Below are 17,331 nucleotides of genomic sequence, written 5' to 3'. Positions count from 1 at the left end.
GGCTCAGTAGTTGTGGCTCGCGGGCTCTAGAGCGCAGGCTCAGTAGTTGTGGCTCGCGGGCTCTAGAGCGCAGGCTCAGTAGTTGTGGCTCGCGGGCTCTAGAGCGCAGGCTCAGTAGTTGTGGCTCGCGGGCTCTAGAGCGCAGGCTCAGTAGTTGTGGCTCGCGGGCTCTAGAGCGCAGGCTCAGTAGCTGTGGCGCATGGGCCCCGTTGCTCCGTGGGCATGTGGGATCTTCCCGGACCAGGGCTCGAACCCGTGTCCCCTGCATTGGCAGGCGGATTCTTAACCACTGCACCACCAGGGAAGCCCTGCTCTACTTTTAAATCACTTGGGTTGGGCTATTGTTTTATCTGATGGGAAATGCCTGGGTGCTGAGACTTTCCTCTGGAAGCAGTAATATGAAAATCATATTCCACTTTGGACCTAACCAGGCCTGTACCTTTTAAGCAGACTTAACATCATTTTGTAGTAAAAACTCTTGCATGGAAAACCATGTGTGATCTTGAGGCTTTCCAAAATGAAAGGCTTGACGTTGAAAACTGGATGCTATCGATAAGCAGCCCGACAAGGCTGGCGAGGAGGTGGTTGAATGGGGTCTTAACGTTCTAGTTTTCATAAACTAGTCACTGTAGCAGGAGTTTATCAAATTGCAAATCGGAGTCTCGGTTAAAAGTGTTAGCTGTGATCCAATTAATATATTCACGTTTAATAGTGGGGCCCCAGGCTAGGAAAAGGCGCTAACTCAGAAATGCCTGTGGGTTCTGTCTGGGTCCTAGCGCCTGCATTTTGAGGTTAACCTGGCACCTTATTGCCCTGCTTGGCCAGCACCCTTGGATTCACCTTTGATAACATCTCAGAGTAAGGCAGGGGGAGACAGTGTGAATTTTGCTCTCTTTGTAGTCCTAAGGATTTCTGCCATGCCCAGGGTGGAGAGTCTCTTGCCAGCTGACCTTCTGATTAGCCAGGGGAGGTATAAAAATGTAGTGTGTATTGATTGGCTTTGACTTTTGAGAAATAAGACAAAGGTGCTTTCTGCTGATGGAGAAAACTAATTACAGCTCGAGATCGCTGGGCTTTCAGCATCTTAAACAAAGCAATGCCCTAAGGTCTCCTAGGAAATCAAACAGAATCTAAGAGCAAAGGGAGAAATCAACATGGGGAGAGGTCCTTTTTATGCCCTCTGCTTATTTGACATCTGAAGTGAGAATTCTATTGCAAGACTGGTGGATTCCTCATAATTGTCTTCCTTTGGTGACACAGGGCCTGTGGGGCAACTACGTTCATGCCCAAGCCACCTCGAGGCGGGACTTGGTGTTTCTAAGCGTCCCCCAAGCACAACTGATTTGACCGTACATTAATGAGAAAGGGATGCCTGGCTTCCTGTTTTCTGCAGTAATGGCGAAGACCCATCACCACTGCCCAGATGAAATGGAATCAAATTCCCGGTGGACAGCTCTGATTCCTGTCAACATTCTTCTTTGCCTTGCAATCCAAGCGCACCCTCGAAAGTTCCCGTCTATCTTCTGGGTCCGTTTTGGCTTTGGCTGTCAGCCTGCCGGCTCAGTCAGCAAAGCTGGCGCAGGGGACCTGAGCGGTGCCATCTGTTCTTGCTGCTCGGCTCGCCCCTGGTGTCTGCATTCATCTCCTTGTTTGGCTGAGTCTGTGTCCCGAGCGGAGGAACTCCTCCTCCCGTTGTCCTGTTGTGTGTTTCACACTCCCACAGCATTCAGCATTTCTGAATGTGGGTTAGAACCCGGATGCCCTGGCTGTTTCCTGCCAACGCTCGCCTTCTCACTTCAGGATGTGATCTGGCTTGCTACAAAGTCAGGGGACTTGCGAATCCCCTGAGAACTGGTTAAATTCTCAGACGACTCCACGTTCCACAAGCCTTTCTGGCGGGGCTGCTCTGATCCTGCCCCAGTGACTGTGAATGTACTGCCACCTTGTTCTTGAGGCCGAGTCCCCACCGGTACCCCAGTCTCACCCACCAGCCCTGGCTTTGTTCGCTAGACCTCCATTTTTACTATGATAACACACCCGTTAACCCCCGTCTCCCGAGTCCGACACCCTGCTTTGCTCTTGGAAAGCCATTCTAGATTCTTAAACGTCTCCCCGGTCTGTGAAGTACTGCTACCAACCACCCCTCCTCCCTGATTCTGATTCCCCTCTATCTCCCCCTACTGCCTTCCCCAGATCACGTATGGTGAACAGCATAACCACAGCCCCCCAAAGATGTCCATGTCCGAATCCTGGGGACCTGTGAATATGTCTGGTCACATGGTAAAGGGGAATTCTGGTTGTAGACGGACTTAAGGTTGACGATCAGCAGATGAGGAGCTGATCTGGGATTCACTGGGTGGGCCCAATGTTATCACAAGCGTCCTTAAAAGTGGGAAAAGAAGAGGAAGAGGAAGACAGAGGGATACTATGTGAGATTCTGGGCCTGCCATTGGTTGCTGGCTTTGAGGCTAGAGGAAGGGGCTACAGGTCCAGGAATGCAGGCGGCCTCAAGGCTGGAAAAGGTGAGGAATGGGCTCTCTCCTTAGAGCCTACAGAAAGGAATGCAGCCCTGTTGACACCTTGATTTTGGCCCAGGGAGACCCACTCTGGACTTATGACCTTCAGAATTGTGAGTCAATGGGTAATTGTAAATTGCCATTATATTAAATTAGTTGTAAATTACAATTGTAATAGTAAATCTGTATTGTCTGAAGCCACTCCATTCATGATAACTTGTTACAGCAGCAAGAGGAAGCTCATACACTTTTTCTCACTGCCCAGCTCCCTGGCCCAGCATCTTCTGTACCTGCCCACTCTGACCACCTGCCTGGATCAAACCTGCCGCTCCCCACTGCGCTAGCTCATCCTAGCTCACACTGGCAGGCACTCAGCTGAGAACCTGGCACACTCCAGGTGCTGTGTGTGTATTCCCTCACCATCTTGTTTAACCTGCCTTGTGCTGATACCAGGGTCTCCCTGCGTTGTGAGCTGGCCTGAGCTAATCTGGGTAAATATGGGGAGGCCCTGGAGGTTTGCAGCAGGTAACCAGGGAGGGAGGAAGGTATTGTCCCTTTTTCTCTCCTCAGGCTGCAAGCCTTGCCTTGCAGGTAAGGCTCTCACTGGGGCCATGGGGGGCAGAACTTGCCTTTCTTGTAGCAGCTCAGCACGTGGCCATGAGACCACGGGGCTCGGGACCAACGGCCTGCTCCTCTGGTACAGGCTGCTGGCCCTGCTAGATCCCTATGTCCCCTTCCTGCATGTGTCCCACCAACCACTAAGCTTTTTTGGGGGGGCTGCACCGCGCAGCATGTGGGATCTTAGTTCCCTGACCAGGGATTGAACCTTTGCCCACCCCCGCACTGGAAGAGTGGAGTCTTAACCACTGGACCGCCAGGGAAGTCCCACCGACCAGTAATCTTAAATGCCACTAATTGCACCAAGAAAACCCCTAACAGAATTGAAATAAGGAACTTGAACAGATGTTTGTACACCAATGTTCACAGCAGCATGGTTCATTATTCATAAGACCCCAAAGGTGGGAGCAACCCAAATGTCCACGGACAGATGAAAAGATAAACAGCATGTGGTCTAGACATACAATGGCTGGACTTGAGAGAGGCAAGTTCGAGGAAGATCTGGGAGGTATTTTGGAGGAAGAGGCAACAGCGTTTGGCAACTGTTTGGAAATGGGAAGAGAGAGAGGAGGGAGGAGTCCAAAGTCACTGCCAGGTTTCAGAAGGTGGGAGGTATGCCATCTGTATTGGTGTTCTGGGGCTGGGTAACAAATGACTACAGACTTGGTGGCTTAAAGCAACATAAACTTATTGTGCGAAAATTCTGGAGGCCAGAAGTCCACAATCAGAGTGTCAGCAGGATTGGTTCCTCTGGAGGCTGTGATGGAGAACCCCTTCCATGGCTTTTTCTTTCTTCACTTCTGGTGTTGCAGGCAATCCCTGGTGTTCCTGGGCTGGTAGAGGCATCCTTCCAGTCTCTGCCTCTGTTTTCACGTGGCCTTCCCACTGTGTGTGTTTGCCTCAAATCTCCCTCTGTCTTTCTCTTAGAAGGACATCAGTCATTGGATTTAGGGCCCACCCTGAATTCAAGATAATCTCATCTTGAGGTCCCTAACTTAATTACATCTTCAAAGATGCTTATTCCAAATAAGGTTACATACTGATGTCAAGATAGACGTCTCTTTGCGGGGGGCACGCCATTCAACCCACTGTATCATCTGAACAAAATAGAGAACACCAAAGAGGAAGGAGTTGGGGGGAAAGTGGCAAGTTTTAGTTTGGGGCATGTTGAAGTGTCTGTGGGATGTCCAGGTGGAGATGTGCAAAAAGTATATGAATTGCGAGTTGAGGAGATGGGCTTGGGTATCATTGTCTACGTTGGGTAGATGAGAATAGCCAAGCTCTTTCAAGGAGAGCATGGACCACAAGGAAAGCAGTGACTAAGAGTGAATCCTTGAGGAATGCCAGCAATTAAGGGGAGGGAGACGAGTCAGGGTCCACTAAGGAGTGGTCACAGCGGTAGGAGGAGGACCATGAGCCAGCCTTGTTATTGGGACAAGGGAATAGAGAGTTTCGAGGAGAGTCGTCAAGGTCAAGTATAGCAGAGAGACTGACCAAGACAACTGCTGGGTTTTAAGGCGGCCTGGTCATCACGTCTCTGTGGACGTGAATTAAAGAGAGCCCTGGACTTTCTCCTGCCTTGTCTGATGAAGCAGTGAGTTTGTATCTGTGATGGCAATTGTTAGTAACGGGCAACACGATGGACGTGACTGGGTGTGACTCGGCCGTGAGTAGGATGCTCTGAATTCTGGTCTCGGCATTGGAATTTTAAGATAATTACCTTAACTGGGTAGGGCAAGACCCTGAATGGATCTGATTTCCCCTTACAAACTTCTGACTGCTCTAATGCTCCTACTTATCACAATTAAAGGTTGTTTGAGGGTAAAAAGTGGCGAGAAACAAGATGATAGGAAATTAGGTTAAAACCGTGTGCAGGTGAAGGCAGAAAGGTGGAGGCACAATTTTGTGTCATTGAGACAAGTTATTGGACTGCACAAACCACTGCTCTGACAGTGACGATGTTTCTCATGAAGGTTCGAAGCAGTAGTCTGGTGTGCTCTGATCAGCCATGGTTGGTTCATCCAGCCCTGAATTAATTGTCAGGGTCTTAAGTGCTTTTGTACATTCAACTCCCTTTGAATTCGATTTCCATAATTTTAAAGTTCATGGTACTTTCTCTTTCCCACTTATAACAGAACCAGAAATCCTGCTAATTACGAAAGGTGGCTCTAAATATCAAAGGTCATCTGTACGCCTTTTTTTTTTGGCTTTATGTCTGAGTTTGATTCATTTGGAGCTTAATTGAGTGGATTGAGTGTATTAGTTGGAACAGGCTGGGTTTTGCTGCAGTAAGAAACAACACCAACAGCTCAATGGAGTAACACAAGAGTTTCTTCTCACTTGTACTTCATGTCCAGCACAGCGGGTAGATGGCTGGGCCCACCCAGTCATCAGGGGCCCTGGATGATGGAGGCTCCACCATCTTTTGGCTGTGCCATCTGGAACACACGGACTTCTAGATGGCAGCAGCAGGGGAAGAGAGACATTCTTTGCTACCTCAGTTAACCCATTGGCCAGAAGCTAGTCTTATGGTCCATCAGCTCCCAAATGCACAGGCCTGAGATGTGCAGTCTTCCATTGGCCAGAACAGAAAGAGAATGGGATATTGGTGATGGCTAGTGTTGTCCACCAGGGATGGATGTAAAGAGCATCAGTGAGTGACCTGCACACTTCAGCATCAGTTAGTGTTTAGATAACCCTCCCTCTGTACTGTAATACTGACTGGCTTATCCACCACACCACTGGTTTGCCAGAGAATCCTGCCCAGGGAACTACCTAGCTTGGGGTATGTGTGTAAGTGTTTGACAGTCCTGTTCAGATTACCAAATGAGTCTATGCCGCCTTCACAGAAAGTGTGCCTAGGTAGCCTTTTTTTCATCCAATGACCCTCTACCCCTGGACGTTGCGGATTGGCCCGCAGAGTGGTAACCCCATTGGCTTAGGAGTGACCAATCAGATGTTCTTTTTCATAATTGTAACTGGATGTCACAGACGCTGTCATTGGGCTGTGGGTCTTGAAACCTGCTAGTGGATCCAAGATTCTGATTCTGTGCTGGTGTCCTCCTCAGGTTTGTCCTATGGGGAGCGGCCCACTCACTGGAGTGTCTGTCCCAAGGTCCCAAGGGTGGCTGAAGCTTGAATGGTTTCAGGAATAAGGGGTGGAGCCTGGTTGTGAGGGCAGGGGTGTCTACACACATACACACGAACAACTTTAAGAAGTGAAAGGAATTTTAAATTGGAACTTGGCCTTCCAGGTCACTTGAAGGTGTATTTGACAAGGTGGTAGAATAGAAAATAACTTATTTAAAAGTTTGTTGGCTTGATGAATTACTTGTTCATATTTAGACATAAGGCACACGGGCCTCCACTGTATTTTTGCCTTGGGCCCTGAGAATGATGGCAGGAGTGGGTGGGGTGGGAGTGGGGCTGGAAGAGGCAGGGCGTGCGTGCTCCTATTCAACATCCGTAAAAGGATGAAGGATCTTCAGATGATCTTTCGTGCCCTTAAAGTTCGGGTTTGCGTGTAAACAATCGGTGTGTTCATCACAAGTGCCAGTAGCTAGGCACTAAATTTGGTTCTTGAGGACCTCTCTGTCAATGCAGGTTTCATCAGCCTGTATCGTTTCTATCCAGACTTGAAAGTAAAATAGTCCCAAATAAAACAGACTGGATGCCCTTGTGCAGCTCTGTTCTCATCCTGCTCTGTTGGGGGGATATTGCAGGAATTAGTAAGTTAGGCACCAAGGCTGGCTCCTCTGTCCACTCCCAGTTCTTTCCCACCCAACTTCTAGCTTCACTGCTATCTTGGGAATTTTCCTAAAAATTTTGTGTTGGGAGAAGGGGAATAATGATAACGGTCAGCACTGACTATGGGCAAGGACTTGTTCTAAATACTTAATGTAATGTGTTTAGGGCACTGATACAGAATTTGTGTGGCTCAGGTCAAAATGAAAATACCGGGCCCTTCTTCAATAATGATTAGGAATTTCAAGACAGTGACAGCAGATCACTAAACCAAGCATAGGGACCCTTCTATGCATGGAGGAGGGTGATGGGGAGGGCCCTGTGTGTCTGCTCATGTCACAAGCCCATGAAGCCTCCTCTGTTGTGTATTCACTCTTTAATGCTCATAACAACATTTTGAGGAATTACTGTCCCCATTTTACAGATGGGAATGCTGAGGTCCAGATGGATAAGTGTGATCAGTCTAATGTCACAGGATTAAAACACAGCACAGCTGAGATTGGAACATAGGTATTCTTGGTTCAGCGTGAGCCCTTGAGCAGCACCCTCCGCTGCCTCGCTAGGGAGGAGAGTACTGGCTCCACACCTACAGCAAACCTTCAGTAAAGCCCCTCGGTTGGATGGCTGGACTCATCTTCCCAAGTTTCTATTCTGGTGTTGCTAGCTGCCCCTCAGCTTAGCCCCTAAGATCACAGTCTCCATTATGAAAACAAATCCCAAAGCCAAGAATAACCTGACCCCCACCCCGGTGACTTATCGATCATTTATTTTATTATAACTTAAGCATCCTCTCTGGGGAGTCTCGTCCCATCACACACACACAGACTGAGAGGGGTAATGAGGTTTTAAGCCAACAAAAATCAATCTTGTCTGTCCTCGAAGAGATTTTACTGCTACGAACGTCAGATCTTCTCCATATCGTTATAGGAACAAAATTGTACTTCCTTTAAAACATTCCATTTATATTTGCCCTTTTATTTACTCTTATGGTTCTTTTCCCCCATTAGCCTAAATTTGTGAGTTTTTATTCCAGATTGTTCCAGATTCCAAGCAATCATGATAATCGAGTCTTTTTAAATCCATTTCGATTCACTTGCTGTTTCAATACACTCAACACATAATGAAAGGGTCCTTGCAGAAATGCCTTTGCCTGCTTTATGAAAATGAGTCCTTTCCAATGAGTTCTGGCAAGAAGTCCATCTTAACGTCAAGGAATATTGTTTGGTGAATAAAAAAATATGAGGTGCTGTCTTGTGGGAGGGCACCTCAATGACACTCTCCCCTCGTACTTGAAGGTAAGCCAGACTATTATTAGAGCAAACAATTGATTCATTTTGCAGCATTCTTATCAGAAAACTTTGATGTTAAATGTATAGTCTAATGAAGTTGGAATTTGGGGTAAGTGACTCATTGGAATGACTACTTGAGGTTCCTTTCCATGCTTACCTGCAGGACAGAAAAAGTGTATCTTATATTTCCAAACTTCCTTCCCAGATCTGTCACTTCCTGTCTAAAGGGTAGCCATAAATCACCTTGGAAGCTGAACGAGAAGACTGAGCAAGGATGGAAGGAGAAAGGAAATCTCCCTGGGAAAGTTCAGAATAAATTAAGTAGATATGATTAGTGAAAGAAGACAGCTACATTTCAAGAAGATGTTAAATGTTTTGTACAAATCATTTTATGTTGATTAAACAGTACACTGAAATTTCTTTTCTAAATTGAATGGGCTACAGTGAAAAATGGTATTTGGCCCACCCTGAAAAATAACTTCTCTCTGAAGACCTTTATGGTGAATTGAGAATTTTAAATTAGATGAAGAAATAACAATGCATGGTGTTGCTAAGCAACCACTATATGTCTGTTAGTAACAGAGACTCCAAATTGATAAGTTTTGTGTCATGCTGGGAGAACAAATAAGGTAATTACCTGAGGAAAAATTAAACGAATTTCCAAAAGCTGAGCCTATGCCAATGTCATTTTATTCACATAATTGTGCCAAGGAGAGAGATTTTCGTGATGATGAGGGTTCATGACTTGGGTTGTGGCTCTCGAATCAGTTACACACTCAGTGGCTCGGAGAAGTGGCTTTGGTCTGGGAGGGTGGTGATGGTGAAGGGAGGCGGGGAACTGCAGGGGTTCCCAGCTGTGGATGGTCAGCTGGGTCTTCACAGTTGTCTGGGGCTTTTTGTGGATACGGGTTGCCTCCCAAGAGCAGAGATGGGTGAAGGTTCTACCTTTTGTTCTCTATAACCTCACTACCAAGTGTTGACAAAGAAAGCAAGTCTCAGAAGGCATTCAGCCACCAAACAAGCTTTGTTGAGCAAAGAGAATGAAACCTGTCCTTGGAAGCTCAGGGGAGGCTCAGCTGTCTGTCCTTAGCCTCTCTGAAGGCCAGACCATGCGGCAGAATCCATAGCAATTTCTTGGAATCCAAGACTTCATAGGGTTGTAGGTGTAGTGTCAGTCTGCTAGCTAGATTCTTGGACCTTGCTCTTACCAGGGCAGAGGTGCCTGGGAAATATTTCTAGCTCCTAATTCACAGACCTTGAACACCACTCATTTTACCAACAAAAAATTCTTTCTACTACCCTTTGTGCTAATTAAGAAACCCTCTGCTAGTCAGAGTGATCTAGTTGAAGACTGCATTGTGGGCTTCTGAAAGGGGTCTTTCAAATATGAAGGAACTGCCCCTGGAGTGTAGATTCCTGATTGGGGTATTTAAAATGTTTGTGACCCACTCCTGGATTGTAGATGAAAACTGCTTCACACACACTTGGGTATGTTACTGAATCTAAGATGTCATCACTTGTAAGACATGTCACTATTTTATATATCACTAAGAAAAAAATGCTGCCAATAAAACTGATACAATACTTCTTAATCACTTAAATTTTTTTATTTTGTATTTTTTGAAAGAAACTTTTAGATTAGACTCAAACTTTTACCGTATGTTGAGCATGTTCATAGACTAAGAAGAAAAAAAAATATGAAGAATTGCTTATGGTTTTCCTAAAAAAATCTTTCTATTCCAAGGTTGACTTTTTTCAATCACTTTCTTGACTAAGAAAGTCTTTTGTTTTTTTTTTAAACCCAGTGCTCTTCTTTGTGTTATTAAAGACTGTGATGATGCATGCAGCTTTTCTTAGAATAACTAAAGCCGTTGGTGCTGGCTGTTACGTGGCTCTGTCCTCATATAGATGCAGCAGGGATGGAGCTAGGTGGTGTGGGGACTGAAGTTTATAAAATTTGGGGAGGGAGGCTTTCAAAAAAAGAACACAAAATCACAGATACAAAATTAGGTATGATCATGATTATTTATTCAGAATGAGAAAAACAAATATTACAAAATAGTATAAATTTGTGAAGTGAAATTTTGCAGTCAGGAGTTGTCAAATACCACAAACAGTCCAAAATAGCAAAAAAAAAAAAAAAAAAATTCTTTCATTAACTGACTACTTGGCCTGCCTCAACAATGCTCTTTTTCCTACATTTTTTTTGGCTGCAAACTCAGTGATTGCTGCGTCATATTGAGCTATGTAATAGTTATCAAATTGACTTTAATATGAGAAGCAGTTTTTGTCATTGGAACACTCAATTCTTCAGACCATTTCACCACTTCGATTTGATTTTTCATGCCATTTCATATGAGACTGCCAGATTCCATCAGGACAAGATGCTATAGTTACACTAAAAAAAGCCATCTCATGTATTGTAATGTATGAAACTTCACCCACGGAGATGTCTGTAGTACTTGCAGTTTGAGGCACAGTTCCATGTTTGTCCTCTTAAAACAGAGGACTTCTAATAAATTGTGTGATTTTCATAAAAAAGTATGGTTTGTTTCCAGTTGTAAACATGTCATTGTTGAGTTTCTCTACAGAAGAGCACTTCCACGTGGATCTGGGTTGATGATAACTGAGCCCTCTGCTTGCAGTGTTACACATTTGATGACTGGAAGAAATTTGCCTAGGCTAGCTTTTGGCTCTGTACATTTCGAACCTTATTTTCCCTTCACTACCCCCATGCTTGAGGTGTTAGAGCTGTATTCATCTGCTTTGGCTGCCATAACAAAACACCACAGACAGGGCAGCTGAAACAACAGAAATGTGTTTTCTCACAGTTCTGGAGACAGGAAGTCCAAGGTCAAGGTGTCTGCAGGTTTGGTTTCTCCTGTGGCCTCTCTTCTTGGCTCGTAGACCACTGCCTTCTCACTGAGTCCTCACAGGGCCTTTTCTTTTTGCACGGGTATCCCTGGTGTCTCTTCCCTTTCTTATAAGACCACAAGTCCTATTGGATTAGGGCCCCATCCTTATGACCTCATTTAACCTAATCACCTCCTTAAAGGCCCCATCTCCAAGTATAGTCACATTGGGGGTAGGGCTTCAATCTATGAATTTGGGGTGGGAGTAGGGGGACACTTCTGGGCCTACACCTTTGTGCCAGGTTGCTGGGTGAGGTGACATAGTGGGTGGTGGGGCAAAGCTGGAAGCATTCTTATAATGAGATGACTAGCAATGACTTAGTTAAACTTCCAAGTGTCTGTGAGCCATGTAAACCTCATCGAACCTCAACTACCAACCAAATGACCTGTTTCTCCTGTTCAACTTCCCCTTAACAAGGTCCCTACTCAACCTGAGGAAAATGGAGGTGGGGACAGTTCAGAGTAGAAGGAGACCATGGTCCTCACCAGTACTGGTTGAATATCTTACCTTTGTGGGTTTAACTCATGCAATTACACTGTTAGGGTGCATCTCAGGGCCTTGGTAGGGTCCTGTGCAAGTGACCCTACCAGAAGCTTAAATTTTATTAGTTTTGTGGTAAATCCATCTCTGAGAACTAACTTAATTTTGATGCCATCTATGGGAAAATCCCAAAATGCATGTGATTTCACCATTCTCCAACCCCTCCCTACAACTATTTGACTCCTAGGGGTTAAAAAGTATTTTACTTCAGCTACAGGATTTTCTTCTAAATTGCTAACATCCAACCTGAAAGGTTTTTTTTTTTTTTTTCCAATTAGACCTTTCATTTTAAGACAATGTAGATTCACATGCAGTTGTGGGCAATAATATAGAAAGACCCTGTGCCCCTTTTACTCAGTTTCCCCCAATGGTAGCATCTTGCAAAACGATGGTACAACATCACAACCCAGATAGGGACACAGATACAGTCAAGACACAGAAAATTTCCATCACTATCAGAATCCTTCCTGTTGAACTTCTGTAGCCACACCCACTTCCCTCCCACCTCCATCGTCTCCTTGATCTCTCACATCCACTAATCTGTTCTCCATTTCTAAAATTTTGTCATTTTGAGAATGTTGTATACAGTAGTCCCCCCTTATCTGTGGTTTTGATCTCTGTGGTTTCAGGTACAGTTAATTGTGGTCTGAAAATATTAAATGGAAAATTCCAGAAATAAACAATTCATAAGTCTTAAATTGTGTGCTCTTCTGAGGAGCATGATGAAATCTCTTGCTGACTGGTCTATCTTGCCCAGGATGTGAATCATCACTTTGTCCAGTGTATCCATGTTGTATATACTAACTGCCTGCTAGTATAGGAAAAAACACGGTATGTATGGGTTTTGGTTTGAAATCTGCTACTTTAGGCATCCACTGGGGGCCTTGGAACATATCCTTCATGGATAAGGGGGACCACAGTAAATGGATCATATAGTATGTAACCTTTTTTAAGATTTTTTGTTTCTACTCAGCATAATTCTCTGGATATTCATCCAAGTTGTCTGTCTTCTTCTCTCACAATTCAGAGTCTCCTTATATTTGTTTTAAATTTAATGTTCAAGGTCTTCAGTTGTACATATTGAAAGGAATTGGGAAAAGACATCTATTCCCTTCTTGGAAGCAGAAGTCCACCCTGCAGGTTTTGATGCTGGTAGTTTTGGCCTTTGTTCCTGTGCATGCAATGACAATGACATAACAACAGCTGCCTCGCCAGGAGCTAAGTCAGAGGCGGTAATAGATGAAAAAAAGTCTTGGAATGCAATACCGTATATTATGTAGCCTGTGTTGAGTATTTTCCTGTAAGTTACAGACCATACAGCAGGTAATCTCTCAATTATCCATACTTTAAAGCTCACCAGAATTCTGGTCTCCTCACTTCTGTTTGCCAGTTTGAAGGTATTTAATAGCAGAAGGATATTAAACTTGGCAAATGTTTAACAAAGCCATTGAGAGGTTTGTGCACATAGTTTGTGGCACAGTTTGGGTGTCCCAGAAGGAGTAGAGCCTGCAGGATGTTTATTTGGGGGTGTCCCAGGCATCGGCCTCTGTGGGAGAAGCAGAAGGAAGCAGGATGGGGCAGAGGGAGAGGTCTAGCCATGGTGGCCTCAATGACCCTGTGTGGAGCTCGATGCTAGATGAGTCTACAGAATTGTCCAGAGCTGGACCTGGCTGGCCAGGCCTTTATGCACCTGCTCAGCAGACTCTCTGGATGGGGGCTATGTGGAGAGGGCACATGAGGTCAGCCAGGTGGCTCTCTGCAGCAGAGGTATCCCTGAAAGGACTGGCCACTGAGGGCTGTCTGCCCCCAGCACTCCGAGTAGCTGGGCATCACATCTTTCATCTAAGGGGGCTCCTGGCACTGCCTTGTAGTGCCCACCACGGTGCATCAGTAAATATACATGTAGTAAAGATACATTCTCCAGAGTGTTCTACTATTAGGGGTGCATAATCAAAAAGTTGGCTAACCACCGACCTTGAAAGCTGATTCTTTTTGTGGGAAAAAAATGCCAATATCTCAATTAATAATAACTCATAAGTTCTCATTTGTTGATATGAGTTTTTTGGTCATTAGGGTGGCTTTTTCCCCCTAAAAGGGATGACTTACATTTTTGGGGGGTTTTAGATTAACATTCAATTTATTCAAATTAAAAAACATCCAAGTTTTATTTTCCTTAAGCCTGTAAATTCCACTTGTAAGTCTTATTGTTCTTTTTATAAATCCAGTGGATTTTAACAATCCTATTCAAGGGTGCTTTTATTAGTGTTCCAGTGAACAGACAAAACTATCTTAAATAATCAGCCCCATTTAAAACTTGGTTAATTAAATTCCTTTCAACATTTTTACTGCATTTATAAAATAATGTATTTGATTTCTCCTCTGTAGTTGATATAATAAATTAAACTTATGGATATAGTAAATCTCAACTTCTCTTAAGCATTCCAGCACTGTTTACAAACCTAGCCAAATTCTCTTAAACCTTTCAGCTTAAAATCTCAAGCCTAAAATAAAATGCACATTTTAATGGAATCACCAAGCAAATTCATTGGTTCTGATAGAGCAGATTATCCCCAAACACTTTAAATACCAAACATACACATTGTAACATACAAGCGTTTATATTCTAACCTTCTCTTGGGAGCTGGCTAGCTCTCCGATTGTCAGAAGCTCTCAGGTTCTTTTAGGCAGATGGTGACGGCCCAACCAGGTGAGAGGAGCAGATCTCAAACCAAACTCTGCCTTCCACATGGATAGTTATTAAACAAACTCTTATTATTAAGTGTGTGAGCTCAGTGAAGTCCCATTTCTCTGTCTTGTCGGTGGTCTGACTGCAATGCAGGAAGGTTCATCTGAGGAAGATAATGACATTATCCACAGGCCAGACGTCTCCCAACTTGATGGCTAGACATGGGAGTTTTAAGACATCAAATGTTGGTGACGTCATTTACTGGGTTCTTCTATCCTGTTCATGAAGTGTGGGGATTGTAACTAACATATTTTACTTAATCACATAACTGGCATACCACTAATTTTACTAACAAAAACCCTTTTCAGACTCTTTCTATATTAATTAGAAAAACCTTGGGTGTTGATGGAGATTTGGGTGGCTGAAGCTCTTGGTGTAGCCTTCTTGGTTACAGTAGGCTTGTTGGTGAGAATGCCAACCACAGGCTGGGGTTCTTCATAAGGCCACTGACTATACCTAAGGTATAACTTAAACTGATATATAGCACTGCCTATGCAGAGTATTTTAAGATAGATTATACACATCTTAACACCTTCCAAGAGTAAATGATGCCCTTGGAAGTTTTAGAGTTTGTTAGGGACTGAATTTTGTCAGCCCCCCACCCCAGCCCCCCACCCCTCAAATTCATATGCTGAAGCCCTATGAATCTCCAATGCAATGGCATTGGCAGGTGAGGCCTCTGGGAGGTAATTAGGTTTAGGTGAGGTCATGAGGGTGGGCCCCTCAAGATGGGATTAGTGTCTTTATAAGGAGAGATAGCAGAGAGCTTCCTCCCTCCCCCTCTCACCTCCATGTGAGGACAAATGCATCACCTGCAAGCCAGGAAGAGGGTCGTCGCCAGTACCTGACCATGTGGGCGCCTTCATCTTGGACTTTTATCCTCCAGAACTATGAGAAATAAGTTTCTGTTTTTTGAGTCCATTGAGTCTGTGGTGTTTTGTTAAGAGAGCCTGAACTGAATGATACACCATTCTAGGAATATGGGGGGTCTCATCCTGAGCAGAAGGATGTCACTTCTCTTTAAGAGAATTTTGTCTGGGATCCATGCCCTGGATGCCCAGGTCTTCTTGTGCTTCAGATGGATGTGTGGAGTCTTTTAATAATCATCCGTAGGGAGGCTATAGGGACTCCTAGACCACGCCCTTCAAATGCGATGGCCTTGCAGCCCATGTCCCCTGGGTTGAAGTCAACTCTCACCAGTTACCGAATTAACTGTGAGTTGAATGAAGCTCTCAGTCTCACTGAGCTCTCACTAACTTCCTCCCCTACTTGGTTAGATTTTACATTTCTTTAGCTCTCTCAATTAATTTTAATGGTTTCCATTTTCCTTCACAGAATTAGCACATAATTCTTTCCTCTTATTTGCATCCAAAGTGAGTCCCACCCCACTGCCTTGAAGCAAATCTCTTTTAGAAATTCTCTTTATTTATTTATTTATTTATTTATACATATTTATTGGAGTATAATTGCTTTACAATGGTGTGTTAGTTTCTGCTTTACAACAAAGTAAATCAGTTATACATATATATGTGTTCCCATATCTCTTCCCTCTTGCATCTCCCTCCCTCCCACCCTCCCTATCCCACCCCTCTAGGTGGTCACAAACCATGTAGCTGATCTCCCTGTGCCAAGTGGCTGCTTCCCACTAGCTATCCACCCTACGTTTGGTAGTGTATGTATGTCCATAGCACATAATTCTTTCCTCTTATTTGCATCCAAAGTGAGTCCCACCCCACTGCCTTGAAGCAAATCTCTTTTAGAAATTCTCTTTATTTATTTATTTATTTATTTATTTATTTAAACATATTTATTGGAGTATAATTGCTTTACAATGGTGTGTTAGTTTCTGCTTTACAACAAAGTAAATCAGTTATACATATATATGTGTTCCCATATCTCTTCCCTCTTGCATCTCCCTCCCTCCCACCCTCCCTATCCCACCCCTCTAGGTGGTCACAAACCATGTAGCTGATCTCCCTGTGCCAAGTGGCTGCTTCCCACTAGCTATCCACCCTACGTTTGGTAGTGTATGTATGTCCATGCCACTCTCTCACTTTGTCACAGCTTACCCTTCCCCCTCCCCATATCCTCAAGTCCATGCTCTAGTAGGTCTGTGTCTTTATTCCCGTCCTACACCTAGTCTCTTCAAGACATTTTTATTTCCTTAGATTCCATATATATATGTGTTAGCATACGGTATTTGTTTTTCTCCTTCTGACTTACTTCACTCTGTATGACAGACTCTAGATCCATCCACCTCACTACAAATAACTCAGTTTCATTTCTTTTTATGGCTGAGTAATATCCTTTGTATATATGTGCCACATCTTCTTTATCCATTCATCTGTTTATGGACACTTAGGTTGCTTCCATCTCCTGGCTATTGTAAATAGAGCTGCAATGAACATTTTGGTACATGACTCTTTTTCTTCTTTTTTTTTTTTTTGCGGTGTGCGGGCCTCTCACTGCTGTGGCCTCTCCCGCTGCAGAACACCGGCTCAGGACACACAGGCTCAGCGGCCCGTGAGCCACGGGCCCAGCCGCTCCACAGCATGTGGGATCCTCCCGGACCGGTGCATGAACCTGCGTCCCCTGCATCGGCAGGTTGACTCTCAACCACTGTGCCACCAGGGAAGCCCCCATGACTCTTTTTGAATTATGGTTTTCTCAGGGTATATGCCCAGTAGTGGGATTGCGGGGTCGTATGGTAGTTCTATTTGTAGTTTTTTAAGGAACCTCCATACTGTTCTCCATAGTGGCTGTATCAATTTACATTCCCACCAGCAGTGCAAGAGGGTCCCCTTTTCTCCACACCCTCCCCAGCATTTATTATTTCTAGAGTTTTTGATGATGGCCAATCTGACCGGTGTGAGATGATATCTCATTGTAGGTTAGATGAGTCTAATAATTCCTGATGTTTAGCTTTTATCCATTTTCCTTTTTTTGAAAAAGAGTGAGTAAAACT

This window comes from Physeter macrocephalus, chromosome 8 (genome assembly GCF_002837175.3).
Source record: "Physeter macrocephalus isolate SW-GA chromosome 8, ASM283717v5, whole genome shotgun sequence".
NCBI classification, from domain to species: Eukaryota; Metazoa; Chordata; class Mammalia; order Artiodactyla; family Physeteridae; genus Physeter; species Physeter macrocephalus.
Note: the sequence above shows the minus strand (reverse complement) of the source record.